Source organism: Schistocerca serialis, chromosome 7 (genome assembly GCF_023864345.2).
Source record: "Schistocerca serialis cubense isolate TAMUIC-IGC-003099 chromosome 7, iqSchSeri2.2, whole genome shotgun sequence".
NCBI lineage: Eukaryota > Metazoa > Arthropoda > Insecta > Orthoptera > Acrididae > Schistocerca > Schistocerca serialis.
The window spans coordinates 333,958,628-333,973,745 of record NC_064644.1 but is presented as its reverse complement, the minus strand read 5'-3'; the positions used below and the strand labels follow the sequence as shown (position 1 = coordinate 333,973,745).

The following is a 15,118-nucleotide window of genomic DNA, read 5'->3' as shown; positions in this document are numbered from 1 at the left end:
GCAGGCTACAAGACTGTGTAGGCAACCCGCTTTACGGCTCTATAGCATTGTGGCAGAAACTCAGGTTCTCATTATTTACAGGTATTAGGTTTAGAGGAGTGCAACCAAGTCTGCCATCACTAATTGCACCTCCAGTTTTCATTTCGGTAGAAAAAAAAAACACGTGTCATTTAAAAAAAGTAATTTTGTGTTGAAAGTGATCTTTGTTTACTTGTAAGGATTGTGCATTCCTACCCATTGTGTGAGCTCCTGACATAGGTGCATCTCTGGCCAATTGCCTTTTTCATATTTTGTCTCATTTCGGAAATAGATGAGGTGACAAATTTAGTTGGCATATCCAGTATATAAACTCAGGCTTCTCGTGGATGATGCTGATAAATGCCGAGAACAATTGTAGCGAAATACAGAAAGACTTGTAGAGAATTGACACTAGGTGCAGGGACTGTAAATTGACCCTCAACATAAACAAATGTGATGTATCGCGCATAAAAAGGCAGCAAGACCCATTATTGTATGATTAAACGAGTGCTGAACAGTCACAAGAAGAAGTCACACGCATTAAACATCCGGGAGTATGCGTTCAGAGCAATGTTTAAGTGATAGGAACACATTAAACCAATGGCAGGTAAGGCAGATGCTGGACTATTTTATATATGATCTAGTAGATAATCGAAATTCTATGGCGCTTGTCACTGATGATATATCTAGTTCTAAAGTACGCTTCTTGACACACAAAAGCCTCGCTTCCGGCACTGACAACGATGACATAAACTGACAGTAGCAATCTCATGCATCTGTGTATAGAGAGTTACTTGTTTTCACCCATTAATCTATTGAGTCGATCGTGCAACCAGCTAAATAAAATGAGAAAATAAATCATAGCGCTCCGACCTAAAGCCCCCTCCCCCCTTCATCCCCCACCGCCACCCACTCACCCACCGTGCTGCTAAGTAGCTATCCAGGATGTAGAAAGCACGTTTAAAAGCAGTAAGCACATCTAAAGAACGCTACATTCACAACTCACTATATGATAGGTATGAAACCACTTCGGAGAGGCTGGTCGAAGTGGCCGAGCGGTTCTAGGCGCTACAGTCTGGAACCGCGGGACCGCAACGGTCGCAGGTTCGAATCCTGCCTCGGGCATGGATGTGTGTGATGTCCTCAGGTTAGCTAGGTTTAAGTAGTTCTAAGTTCTAGGGGACTGATGACCTCAGCAGTTAAGTCCCATAGTGCTTAGAGCCATTTTTGAACTTCGAAGATGATAGCCTATTTGTAAGCAAAGCAGGGAAAAGAGAGAGTTTTATTTCGCCTAGGCTACTATTAATGTTGAATACGAAATGGGTTGATCAAATGGGCTCTGTCGTAGGTAAATGAAGCGATAAAATTTGGTTCACAGGTACAACACTAGGTAAAGTGGTCAGTCTAAAAAATGGTTCAAGTGGCTGTGAGCACTATGGGACTTAACATCTGAGGTCATCAGTCCCCTAGAACTTAGAACTACTAAAAGCTAACTAACCTGAGGACATCAAACACATCCATGCCCGGCAGGATTCGAACCTACGACCGTAGCGGTCGCGCGGTTCTAGACCGAAGCGCCTAGAACCGCTCGGCCACACTGGTCAGTCTACGTAGGCCAAGTGCATGGGACCCATACCAAATGGGACTATCAGTAGATATTATCGTATACAAAGAAGAATGACAAGAATGATCATAGGTTTGTTAGAGCAATGGGGGAAGGTACGAAATAGACACCAACTATCTCACGGATCTCTGCTTACCAAATTTGCAAAGCCAATGTGAAGTGAGAAATCTACCCCTATGTATCTACACGTCAGTTCCACAGGGATAGCGAAAGAAGAGTAAACTAATTACAACAAGCCCAGAGGCAGTTACGCAAACATTCTCCATTCGCTCTATACGCGAATGGGACGGGAAGAAGCTGTAATAAGAGATGTAATGGGAATTACTCCCTGTCTTGCACTGTACAGTGGGTTTTAGGATTCAAACGATAATAACTTTGAAACGGAGGACTACGCAGAGAATGCCGAAATACTAAACATCTTTTTAGAAAACTGTTTCCGAGAGGGACGTCGCACTATAGTTCCTCCTTTAAATCACCACATTAACGACGAAATGGCTGATATAGAATTAAATGACTATGGGATAGAAAAGCAACTAAAACAGTTCAACAGAGGGAAGGCCGTTGGACCTGACGGGATAGCAACATGGTTATGTGACAGAACTTGCTCCTCTTCTAGCAGCAATATACCACGGGGTTTTTGAGTGAGGAGATGTTCCAGATGATCGAAAAAAAAAAAAAACACAGGTCCTCCCTGTCGTTAAGAAAGGAAGTCGAACACACGCACAAAACTATAGGCCTATATACCTCTGACGTCTGTCTGTTGTAGAATTTTGGAACATGCTCGAGTATTACGACACTTCTGGAGACCGATTATCTCCTCTATAGGGATCAACGTGGGTTCCGAAATCAACGATCGTGTGAGACCCAGCTCACTCTGTTCGTCCACAGGACCCAGAAGGCAGCAGATGCAGGTGCCCAGCTAGATCTTTTATTTCTTAACTTCCGTAAGATATTCGATACAGTTTCGGACCACCGCCTGATGAACAAAATACGAGTGTAAGGAAAATCAGACCAAATGTGTGATTAGATTGAAGAGTTTCTAACAAACAGAACACAGCATATCATTCTCATTGTAGAGAAGTCATGACGCTAGAAAACTGTAGCAAAATGTAGGGAGACCTGCAGAGGATATCGACGCTTGGTGCAGGGAGTGGCAGTTGACCCTCATTGTAAGCAAAAGTAACGTATTGCGTGTACATAAACAGAAAGACCCATTGTTATATGATTAGACGATTGCAAATCTATCACTGAAAGCAGTTACTTCCATAAATGTCTACGAGTCTGCATACGTAGCGATTTAAAGTGCAACGACCACATAAGACTAATCACAGGAAAGGTCAACGTCAGACTGACATTCATTGGAAGAAACCTCAGGAAATGAAGTCCATCAACAGAGGAGGTAGCTTACAAAAGTTTAGTTCGATCAGTACTTGAATATTCCTCGTCAGTGTGGGATCCGTACAAGACAGAATTGATAGAGGAAACAGAGAGGATCAAAAGAAGAGCAACACGTCTCGTTACGGGTTAATTTAGTACACACGAAATCGTCACAGGGATAATTAAGCAACTCCAGTAGCAGAGAGGCGTTATGCATCACAGGGTGGTTTATTGTTACAGCACCGAGGGAATACGTTCCTAGAAGAGTCAACGAATACAATGCCTCCTCTTACGTATATCTCGCGAAAAGAATGTGAAGACAATATTACAGAGGTTCGAGCACACACGTAGACTTAGCGGCAATCGTCCTTATCGTGAACTGTTCGCTACTGGAATAGGAAAGGGGCAGGGGTGAGAGCGGTATCCGAACTACCCTCCGCCACACGCTGCAAGGTGGTTTGCTGAGTGTATTATGTACATAGCTGTTTATAACGTACCGTATAAATATAGGAGAAGTCGAGACTGTCAATTTGTTATAAGACGCTTGCGTTCTATCAAGCCGCTAAACAACACCCAACTGGTTTACAGAAGCCACCTAAGCTACAACACATGCGTTCCAGGTGAGTTTTTTTTAATGTCTTTCCGCCCTGTTATGCCAACGGCTTTTGTTAACATTACTAAGTCAACCTTTCCTGTGACCGTAATGAAAGGAAAAGACTTTTCAACACATTATGCAAAAACTGATTACACTTTCAGTTCGATATGGACTTATAAGTCTAGTCGTCTCGTAGTAAGAAGGCAGAGAAACAAAAAAAAATTGTTAATTTTGTGCTGATAGTGAGGTAAAACGTCAATTTTACATTTCATATTAAATCGGTCGATGCTGCGGGAATTAGATTAGAAAATGAGACACTTAAAGTAGTAAAGGAGTTTTGCTATTTGGGAGCAAAATAACACACGATGGTCGAAGTAGAGAGGATATAAAATATAGACTGACAATGGCAAGGAAATCATTTCTCAAGAAGAGGAATTTGATAACATCGAGTATAGATTTAAGTGTCAGGAAGTCGTTTCTGAAAGTATTTGTATGGAGTGTAGCCATGTATGGAAGTGAAACGTGGACGATAAATAGTTTAGACAAGAAGAGAACAGAAGCTCTCGTAATGTGGTGCTACAGAAGAATGCTGAAGATTAGATGGGTAGATCACATAACTAATGAGGAGGTATTGGATAGAATTGGGGAGAAGAGAAATTTGTGGCACAACTTGACTAGAAGAAGGGATCGGTTGGTAGGACATATTCTGAGGCATCAAGGGAGCACCAATTTAGTATTGGAGGGCAGCGTGGAGGGTAAAAATCGTAGAGGGAGACCAAGAGATGAATACACTAAACAGATTCAGAAGGATGTAGGTTGCAGTAGGTACTGGGAGATGAAGAAGCTTGCACAGGTTAGAGTAGCATGGAGAGCTGCATCAAACCAGTCTCTGGACTGAAGACCACAACAACAACATTTGGACGAGTAAGCCGGTGACACAAGGCTGTGAGAGGATATTAAAAATTTCGTGCGGCGCACATGCGCTGCCACTTATGGGGTTTCGTAGGCCGTATTGAGGTTGTTTTCTCGGCTTGATAGACCACAAGTGTTTGGTGTCAAATTGTTCGCCCCGACTTCTTCTACGTCACTGTGGTATGCTGTAGACAGTTATTATTCACACCCTGTAGATGTAGAGGTAGCTGCAGAATACTTTTCAAAAGTCTGTTATTAAGAAAAAAATATAATATCGCCTACGGATCGAACTTGGAACCACAGGTTTACACCCGAGAATCTGCGCCCACTATGCCAGAAATAAGGAAGAAATAAGTTAGTAAACGACGAGAACGTGAAGTTTTTCACTATAACTGTGACTTGCAGTTACGCATCAAATCTCAGATTCCATGTCAATCAGTCATTCTGCTGAACGTACTTTAGAGACCCTAAAACTTCTTCACCATCACATCGTCGGATACACCCTGTGGTTTTCCGAAACATAGATCAGATCACTTGTCACTCTTGAATACTCTTAGAAGCTACCTATCTTTGGCTACATAACATAACAGAACGTTTCGCTCTGCAACAAACTGTCATCGTCAGCGGCACTCACCTGCTGCTGAGATTTCGGGCAACCGCGCTTACGCCAGTGGCGTCGCAGACGCCGGGCGCTGGCGGACACGCGTCTTTATACGAAACTTCAGGGTCGTGCTAGAGCTGTTGACTCTGGCACAAGGACGTCTAGACACGTGAGGTTACGCGGCGCTTCCGGCACGACCAGAGCAGGGCAGTTGTTTCACCGGCTAGATAGGCCATCCCAACAAGACATATAGAAGGTAGGCCCTGGCGCACCTTCTGATGACGTAACATCGACCTCGCGCATGGTCACGTCTAGTTCCTTGTATCGTCTCTGCAGTAAATTACGACTTATCGTCTGGAGTGCTCTCCCAATACGCGCAAAAGGTTTCTAGCCTTTCATATAGAGAAAAAGATGGATTAATGCCCGTCGACGACGAGCTAATTAGAGACAGAGGATCTACACTGAAGCGACAAAAAGTCATCGGATAGCGATACGCACATATACACATGGAGGTAGTATCGCGTACACAAGGTATGAAAAGTCAGTGCATTGACGGAGCTGTCATCATGTGGACAGGTTTTCTACGTGATTATGGTCACACGAAGGGAATTAATAGACTTTGAAAGCGGCGTGGTAGTTGGAGCTAGATGCATGGGACATTCTATTTAGGGATTTCAGTATCTCGAGATCCACAGTCTCAAGAGTGTGCCGTAAATAACAAATTTCAGGCGTTACCTCTCACCACGGACAACACAGTGGCTGACAGACTTCACTTAACGACCGAGCACAGCGGCGTTTGCTTAGAGTCGTCAGTGTAAACAGACAAGCATACTGCCTGAAATAACCGCAAAAACAATTTTGGACTTAAGAGAAACGTATCCGTTAGGAATCAACATGGATTCCGGAAACAGCGATAGTGTGAGACCCAACTCGATTTATTTGTTCATGAGACCCAGAAAACATTAGATACAGGCTCCCAGGTAGATGCCTTTTTCCTTGACTTCCGGAAGGCGTTCTATACAGTTCCGCACTGTAAGAGCCTACGGAATATCAGCCCAGCTGTGTGGCTCGATTGAAGAGTTCTTAGCAAACAGAACACAGCGTGTTGTTCTCAATGGAGAGACGTCCACAGACGTTAAAGTAACCTCTGGCGTGCCACAGGGGAGTGTTATGGGACCATTGCTTTTCACAATATATATAAATGACCTAGTAGATAGTGTCGGAAGTTCCATGCGGCTTTTCGCGGATGATGCTGTAGTATACAGGGAAGTTGCAGCATTAGAAAATGGCAGCGAAATGCAGGAAGATCTGCAACGGATAGGCACTTGGTGCAGGGAGTGGCGACTGACCCTTAACATAGACAAATGTAATGTATTGCGAATACACAGAAAGAAGGATCCTTTATTGTGTGATTATATAATAGCGGAACAAACACTGGTAGCAGTTACTTCTGTAAAATATCTGGGAGTATGCGTGCGGTACGATTTGAAGTGGAATGATCATATAAAATTAATTGTTGGTAAGGCGGGTTCCAGGTTGAGATTCATTGGGAGAGTCCTTAGAAAATGTAGTCCATCAACAAAAGAGATGGCTTACGAAACACTTGTTCAACCTATGCTTGAGTATTGCTCATCAGTGTGGGAACCCTACCAGGTCGGGTTGACAGAGGAGATAGAGAAGATCCAAAGAAGAGCGTCGCGTTTCGTCACATGGTTATTTGGTAAGCGTGATAGCGTTACGGAGATGTTTGGCAAAATCCTGTGGCAGACTCTGCAAGAGAGGCGCTCTGCATCGCGGTGTAGCTTGCTGTCCAGGTTTCGAGTGGTTGCTTTTCTGGATGAGGTATCGAATATATTGCTTCCCCCTACTTATACCTCCCGAGGAGATCACGAATGTAAAATTAGACAGATTCGAGCGCGCACGGAGGCTTTCCAGCAGTCGTTCTTCCCGCGAACCATAAGCGACTGGAACAGGAATGGGAGGTAATGACAATGGCATGTAAAGTGCCCTTCCCCACACACCGTTGGGTGGCTTGCGGAGTATAAATGTAGATGTAGAATGGTGAAATCCGGCATTAACGGGCTATGGCACAGACTACCGACGCGAGTGCCTTTGTAAACAGCGCGACACCGCCGGCAGCGCCTCTCCTGGACTCGAGACTACTTTAAAACCGTGACCTTATCAGATGAGTCCCGATCTTAGTTGGTAAGAGCTGATAACAGAGTTCGGCACGGAGTGTGGCACAGACGCCACAAAACGTTGGACTCAAGTTGTCAACAGCGCATTGTGCAAGCTGGTTGTGGCTCCTTAGTGGTGTAGGCTGCGTCTACGTGGAATGGACTGGGTCCTCTACTCCAAGTGAATCGTTCATTGACTGGAAATGGTTATATTCGACTTCTTGCAGACCAGTTGAAGCCGTTCTTGGACTTCATATTCCCAAACAACGATGGAATACTTATGGATGACAATGCGCCGTGTCGTCGGACCGCAACTGTTCGCAGTTGGTTTGAAGAACATTCCGGACAATTCGAACGATAATTTGGTCACCCAGATCGCCACACATGAATCCTATCGAACATTTATGGGACGTAATTGAGAGGACAGTCCGTGCACAAAATCCTGCCAGGCAAAACATTCACAATTGCGGACAGCTGTAGAGACATCATGGCTCAATATTTCTGCACGGGTCTTCCAACGACTTGTTGAGTCCATGCCACATTCAGTTACTGCACTACGCCGGGAAAAAGGAGGTCCAACACGATATTAGGAGGCATCCCGTGACATTTGTCACTTCTTTGTAGTATGCTGCTTCCAGGATCCTGAGGAGCGAGTCTGAACCCGTATCGAATCCGCCATGTGGATCAACGACCAGCTAACCTGGATGTGGTTTTTAGAGTGTTTCCCACATTCAACTGAGTGCATACTAGGCTGGTACCGACATCCCCTATCAAATACACGCAACAAAACCATTTAGAATACGTTCTCACGTTTGACCAACAAAATTTTCTCTAGATGACGAAAAAAATGGTTCAAATGGCTCTGAGCACTATGGGACTTAACATCTGAGGTCATCAGCCCCATAGAACTTAGAACTACTTAAACTTAACTAACCTAAGGGCATCACACACATCCATGCCCGAGGCAGGATCGAACTTGCGACCGTAGCAGTAGCGCGGTTCTGGACTGAAGCGCCTAGAACCGCTCGGCCTCCGCGGCCGGCTTCTAGATGAAGACAGACAGTGCACACAATGTCCGTCCCGGAGGGAGTGATGGTTCAGGAAGGTCTACCGACCACTGTCACTAACACTGAGAAAATATATAACAAATACCGGAAGAAGAATAAGATTAAAGGCGTTTATCCTCAGTCTCTGAGTTATGCGAAACTCTTTGTTTAATTTCCAAATGATTTTACTTTCACTTAATTAGACTCAGATTATTCATATAGCACCAATATTATGCTAACATAAATCTTTACACTGAACATAAAAATTGTTGGGCGCAAACAATGGCTTCATATTAGAAAGAGATTTTCACTCTGCAGTGGAGTGTGCGCTGATATGGAACTTCCTGGTAGATTAAAACTGTGTGCTGGACCGAGACACGAACTCGGGACCTTTGCCTTTCGCGGGCAAGTGCTCTACCAACTGAGCTACCCATGCATGACTCACGCCCCATCCTGGCGGAAGTAAAGCTTTGAGGAGGCGCCGTGAGTCGTGCTTGGGTAGCTCAGTTGGTAGAGCACTTGCCCCTGTAAGGCAAAGGTCCTGAGTTCGACTCTTGGTCCGGCACACAGTTTTAATCTGCCAGAAATTTTCGGCTTCATATTACATTGCTTATAACTTTCGGTAATTATTTCTGATTTTCAGAATAACATTCCCAGCAAATTTTACAGACCTTGTAGCCACAACGGAATTATAACTTCCTCCTTTTATATCCCTTTTTTCTTTAATATCTCGTACCTAATAATTCGAATTATCCCAAAATTTTTGGCCTTTATCTTGTCCCTACACTTTTTTTAATCTCTCATTTTGGCCATTTGATGTAAAACAATGTCACCATTATTCGTTTTGTAGATTTTGGAATGTATCTGAGTTCCTTACTGTTCTTGAAACGGAAACTGAAAAGCACTAAAACAAAAGGGATAATTGCTCTCACTCAGAAATGATGGCATGAGTTCAGCTGAAACTAAAGAGCAAAACTGATTCGAAATTGCATTTGTATTAAAACTGTGTGAATAAGACTTTATAAATTTTTAATTAGACTCGACATTTTGAAAATACACTTAATAGTTTCAAAATATATTAGCAAAATTTGTAAATTGTGAAAGAATGAAATATTCAAGAGTAACGCCTTTTGGGCACATGCCACCTGTAATTTCTTTTAAAACTCCGTGTGTGGCACAAGTGTGTGATTTGTACTCGTATGTAGTGAAAATTTAGTGACACTGCAGAGATTGCAGAAGAGTAGTTTTGTATAAAGATTAATGAATATGAATTGGACAATAAATAGGCACCTTTAAATTAAAATAACATAACCTGGACATCTATGTTTCTAATGAAACTGATAAGCAGATTTTCCGAGAAATGTCGCGACAAATCTCGAAGGTTATAGAGGATGTCTTGAGGAACAAATCAAGGGTTTGAAATGTTTGAAACGAAACTGATAAGCAGATTTTCCGAGAAATCTCGCGACAAATCTCGAGGGTTATAGAGGATGTCTTGAGGAACAAATCAAGGGTAGAAAAGCACTGTGCGGAAATTATGGTCGCTGGCGTCTGCAATGAGGCCACCCCTTCGTCAGAAAACATGACTTTGTACACTGCCGGAAAGTGGGTGGAACGTCTCGCAAAGTGGTTTGTTATTCAGTTGTCGTGACTGATGGCCACGATCGCCAGTCGAGAGGATGGAGCTAACTGCTTTCCTCCATAAACACGATGCTCTGTTGCCTCGGTGAATGACGCTTTCGGACAAAGGTTTCGAGCCCCCCCCCCATTTATTTTTCTCCTGGAACCCTCTAAATTGTCCATTGTTTTCTGATACACAACAAAATAAAAAAAAAATGAACGCCGGGTGGAAACCGTGTCCGAAACCGTCATCCAGTGAGTCAACAGAGCACTCTAATAATGGGAGACAAGGCCTTTCTATGTAGCGGCTAGCTCCTTCTTTTCCACTGGCAATCGTCGCAATCAGTCGCGATCACCGAATAACAAACAACATTGCGAGATTTTCCGCCTTCAGTCTATCTGCGCACAAAGTCACGTTTGCTGCCGAAGGGGTGTTGTAGCGGCAGGCGCCGGCACCAATAGCTTCGATGGTCTGTAGCGTCGTTGGATGACGTTTCCGGGCAGGGGTTCCTATCCTCGATTTGTTTCTCAAGACACCCTCTATAACTGCTCGACGTTTGTCGCAAAAAAAAAAAAAAAAAGAAATACCTATGTATTCGAAATTTCAGAGTGTTATGGGAAAGATATTTCAACCTGTATATTGAGCAAGCAGTAAAGGAAACAAAAGAAAAATTCAGAGTAGGTATTAAAATCCATGGAGAAGAAATTAAAACATTGAGGTTCGCCGATGACATTGTAATTCTGTCAGAGAGAGCGAAGGACTTGGAAGAGCAGTTGAACGGACAGTCTCTTGAAAGGAGGATCTGAGATAAACATCAAGAAAAGCAAAATTAAGATAATGGAATGTTGTCGAATTAAGCCGGCCAGAGTGGCCGAGCGGTTCTAGGCGCTACAGTCTGGAACCGCGCGACCACTACGGTCGCAGGTTCGAATCCTGCCTCGGGCATGGATGTGTGTGATGTCCTTAGGTTAGTTAGGTTTAAGTGGTTCTAAGTTCTAGGGGATTGATGACCTCAGAAGTTAAGTCCCATAATGCTCAGAGCCACTTGAACCATTTTTTTGAAGAGTGGGAGGAGAAGTTGGACAGAGAGAAGGGTAGGAGGAGACAGACAAGACTTTGGAGTTGAGGCGGTGTCAGAGAGAGGGGGAGGAGGGACCGAGGGAGGGGTGGGGGAGATGGGCAAAGAGGAGGTGAGATGAAATAATACAAGACTAGAATAAATAGATACCCAGGCAACAGCAGGTATTCAGCAAGTTATCAAATAAAAATAATTTACTCCTACCTTAGCCTACATTTTCTTAATTTTACTAGCGTTTTACCAATGGCTTCACCTTCATACCCATATGCTCTTTTAGTTCACTATATATATATATATATATATATATATATATATATATATATATATATCACATATTTAACGTATTTCGCGTATATTTGTACACATATTACATCTGTAACTGATTGTCGCTGTAACTGTCTGATTCTCCGTTGATTTACACTGTTCGATTCTAGAGAGAGAACTTTTAATATATCTCTGGTAGTCGGCCGTAATGCATGATCTTAACCGCTAAACCTCCTGAAAACTCCCGACCTGGTTGACGCAATGAACAACAGAAGTAAGATATCGATTTCGCTTTATACTTTTAAGTTATTCAAAATCAGCAAAATGCAGGAATAAATACCAACAAGTCGTTTTCGAATATTTTCACATGTCACCTCGTCTCATCCCGATGATGACCCTTAGGGGTATCTTAAAGGTATAGTATTTAATATATATAATATAGAATGAGTCATATATAGGATTCGGATGAAATTATTTCAGCGTTCCTGACTCATGTAATCCCTCTTTCAGCCCATCCTCAGTCATAGAGAATATAGGAAATAGGGAAGTGTAATCGTCACATAACATTTTTCAGATGACAAGTTATACATGTGCAAGTTTCGCAGAAACTGATTGAGGCGTTACACACATATACTGGTATGCTACTGTCTTTGCATCCTTCCCACACTCCTGGAGGTGAAACCTTATCAGGGCTGTCACCAATGAACCTAGCGACCAAAAAACTATCTACGTCTACATCATTACTCTGGAACTCATAATTAATTGCCTGGTAGAGGGTTCATCGAACCTCCTTCAAGCTATTTCTCTACCTTTCCACTCTCAAACAGCGCGCGGGGAGAACGAACGCTTAAAAATCTTTCCGTGCGAACTATGATTGCTCTTATTTTATTATGATGGTCATTTCTTCCTGTGAAGGTGAGCGCCAACAAAAGATTTTCTCATTCGAAGGAGCAAGTTGGTGATTGAAATTTCGAGAGAAGATCCTGCCGCAACGCATTCGGACCAATGAGTTAATTATTGAAATTTCTTGAGAAGAGTCTGCAGCAACGAAAAACGTATTGTTTTAATGATGGCCGCCCCAATTCTCATTTCGTGTCCGTGGCACTCTCTCCCTTACTTCGTGATTATACAAAACGAGCTGCCCTTCTTTGAACTTTTTCAATATCCCGGTCAGTCTTATCTGGTAAGGATCCCACGCCGCACAACAATACTGTAGCAGAGGACGAACAAGCGTAGTATAGGCCGTCTCTTTACTGGGCTTATTGGATTTTCTGAGTGTTCTGCCGATAAGCCACGATCTTTGGTTTGCTTTACTCACAATGTGATCGTTCCAGTTTAAGTTATTCGTAATTTTAATCTCTAAATATCTTTAAATATGTTTCATTTATCGTGTAGCCGAAATTCAGCGAGTTCCTTATGGTACTTATGTGGATTACTTCACACTTTTCTTTATTTAGAGTCAATTGCCGCTTTTCGCAACATACACATATCTTGTTTAAATCATTCTGCAACTGATTTTGATCACCTGATGACTTTACGAGGCGGTACAAGACTGTATCACCTGCAAACAAGCAAAGAGGGCTGCTCAGATTATCTCCTAAATCGTTTATGTAGATCAGGAACAGCACAGGGCCTGTAATACTTTCTTGGAGAACGCCAGACATTACTTCTGTTTTAATCAATGACTTTCCGTCAGTTGCTACGAGCTCTGACCTTTCTGATAGAAAACCACGAATCCAGAACGAAATTTCCTGAATCCGTATTGGCTATATATCAGTAAATCGTTTTCTCCGAAGTAATTCATAATGTTTGAACACAGTGTGTGTTCGAAAATCCTACTGCATATCGACGTCAGTGAAATAAATCTGTAATTCCGCTGATAACTTCTATTTCCTTTCTTGAGTATTAGTGCAACGTGTGCCTCTTTCCAGTCTTCCGGTACGAATCTTTCGACGAGCGAGTGACTGTAAGTGATTGCTGCGTACGGAGCTATTGTTTAAGCTTACTCTGAGAGGAACGTAACTGGTATACAATATGGACCACAGACCTCGCTGTTGTTAAGTGATTTAAACTGCTTCGGCACAACGAGAGTATTTACGTCTAAGTTACTCATGTTGGGAGGTGTTCTTGATTTTAATTCTGGATTCGATTCCAATATCGAATAATTTTACAAGTCACTGCTTCTCACCCTCACCCCTGGGGGTGGCAGGGGTATGTAACTCCCACAGTATTTTATGCAAATGATGACATATGTATCACATACAAAATTTGGTTGAAATTACTCCAGACATTCCTGAGTTAATCTTCTACATCGTTCCCTTTTCACCCACGAAAGCATTCCCACTATTATAGGGGGTAGGTAGTTCTTACCCCCAAAGTATTTTTTTCCAGTTAGCTACTAACATGTAGAGGGAGACCAAGAGATGAATACACTAAGCAGATTCAGAAGGATGTAGGTTGCAGTAGGTACTGGGAGATGAAGAAGCTTGCACAGGATAGAGTAGCATGGAGAGCTGCATCAAACCAGTCTCAGGACTGAAGACCACAACAACAACAACAACACTAACATGTGTGTTGAAATTGGTCCAGTAGTTTAGACGGAGATGTTGAACGTACACACGTTCACAAACACATATTAGGATATGTTAAGACGGACTGGCAATGGCAAGAACAACGTTTCTTAAGAAGAGAAATTTGTTAGCATCGAATGTATATTTAGCATTAGTAATTCTTTTCTGAAGGCATTTGTTTGGAGGTAGCCTTGTACGGAAGTGAAACATGGACAATAAAAGCTCAGACAAAAAGAGAATAAATTGTTTTGAAATGTGGTGCTACAGAATGTCCTGAAGATTAGATGGGTATATCATGTGACTAGTGAGGAGGTCCCGAATAGTACATGAGAGATAAGAAATTTGTGGCACAACTTGACGAAAAGAAGGGGTAGGTTGATAGGATGTGTTCTGAGACATTAAGGGATTACCAGTTTAGTACTGGAGGGACGTGTGGGGGACAAAGATTGTAGAGAGAAACCAAGAGATGAATACAGTAAGCAGGTTCAAAGAACTTAGGTTGCAGTCGTTTTTCGGAGATGAGGAGGCTTGCACAAGTTAGAGTAGCAGGGACAGCTGCATCAAAGGAGTCTCCTGACTGAAGGCCATAAAAACGACAGCTACAATGGATAGAATATTAAGAGGATTATAACGTAACTGACAGCATAAACGTGAAATGAAGTGGAATCTAGAGAGGACTTCAACCGAGTGCACTGATAAAACAGGTAACTTTTACCTTCTGCCAAGCATTGTTAGTAGCTTGTGAAAGTTAATGTAATAAGAAGTAATAATAATGATAATAAGTAAAGCGTCTTCTTGAAAACGCAATAAGGATGGCCTACCTTTGGCGACGGCGATCGCTGCAACGGAGTACTACGTTTGCGCAGCAGGTTCCGCCTTTCTTTTATACCGTGAATCCTGAACGTCTGACAGGTATTTGCTACAAATAAGCAAGGTGAAAACAAATAAGCACTTTGCCAATTATTGCAACATGACACCACCGAAACAAGTTGCGTGTAGACCGGTTTGCCAGCAAGAGCAATGCAATTGTCCGCAAATGTAATTATAGAGTACGTTCAAGCTCCGTCACGTAAGGCGTCCCGTGTCCCAACAGGGTTGTTCGCTCTGGGTTATGCTCCAGAACATTCTGCTCTCCAGGATGTTGTCAACAGGCCATCGTCCTCAGCCGCTGTATTTTTATTTTTATTGTTTACTTGCTGATTACCAAACGTCACTCTGTTACTTATTTATTCCGA

At 42.8% G+C, this 15,118-nt stretch overlaps 1 protein-coding gene across 1 annotated transcript in view; it reads right to left on the bottom strand.

Annotated features, from left to right (window-relative positions):
• LOC126412663 (cytochrome P450 6k1-like) overlaps nucleotides 1-14,728 on the bottom strand; it is a 92,079-nt gene extending 77,351 nt beyond the window's left edge. Inside the window, exon 1 of the mRNA XM_050082365.1 lies at nucleotides 14,705-14,728. The gene's annotated coding sequence lies outside the window, so the exon portion shown is untranslated. The remainder of the gene's footprint in view (nucleotides 1-14,704) is intronic.
• Between the last annotated feature and the right edge of the window lie 390 nt (nucleotides 14,729-15,118).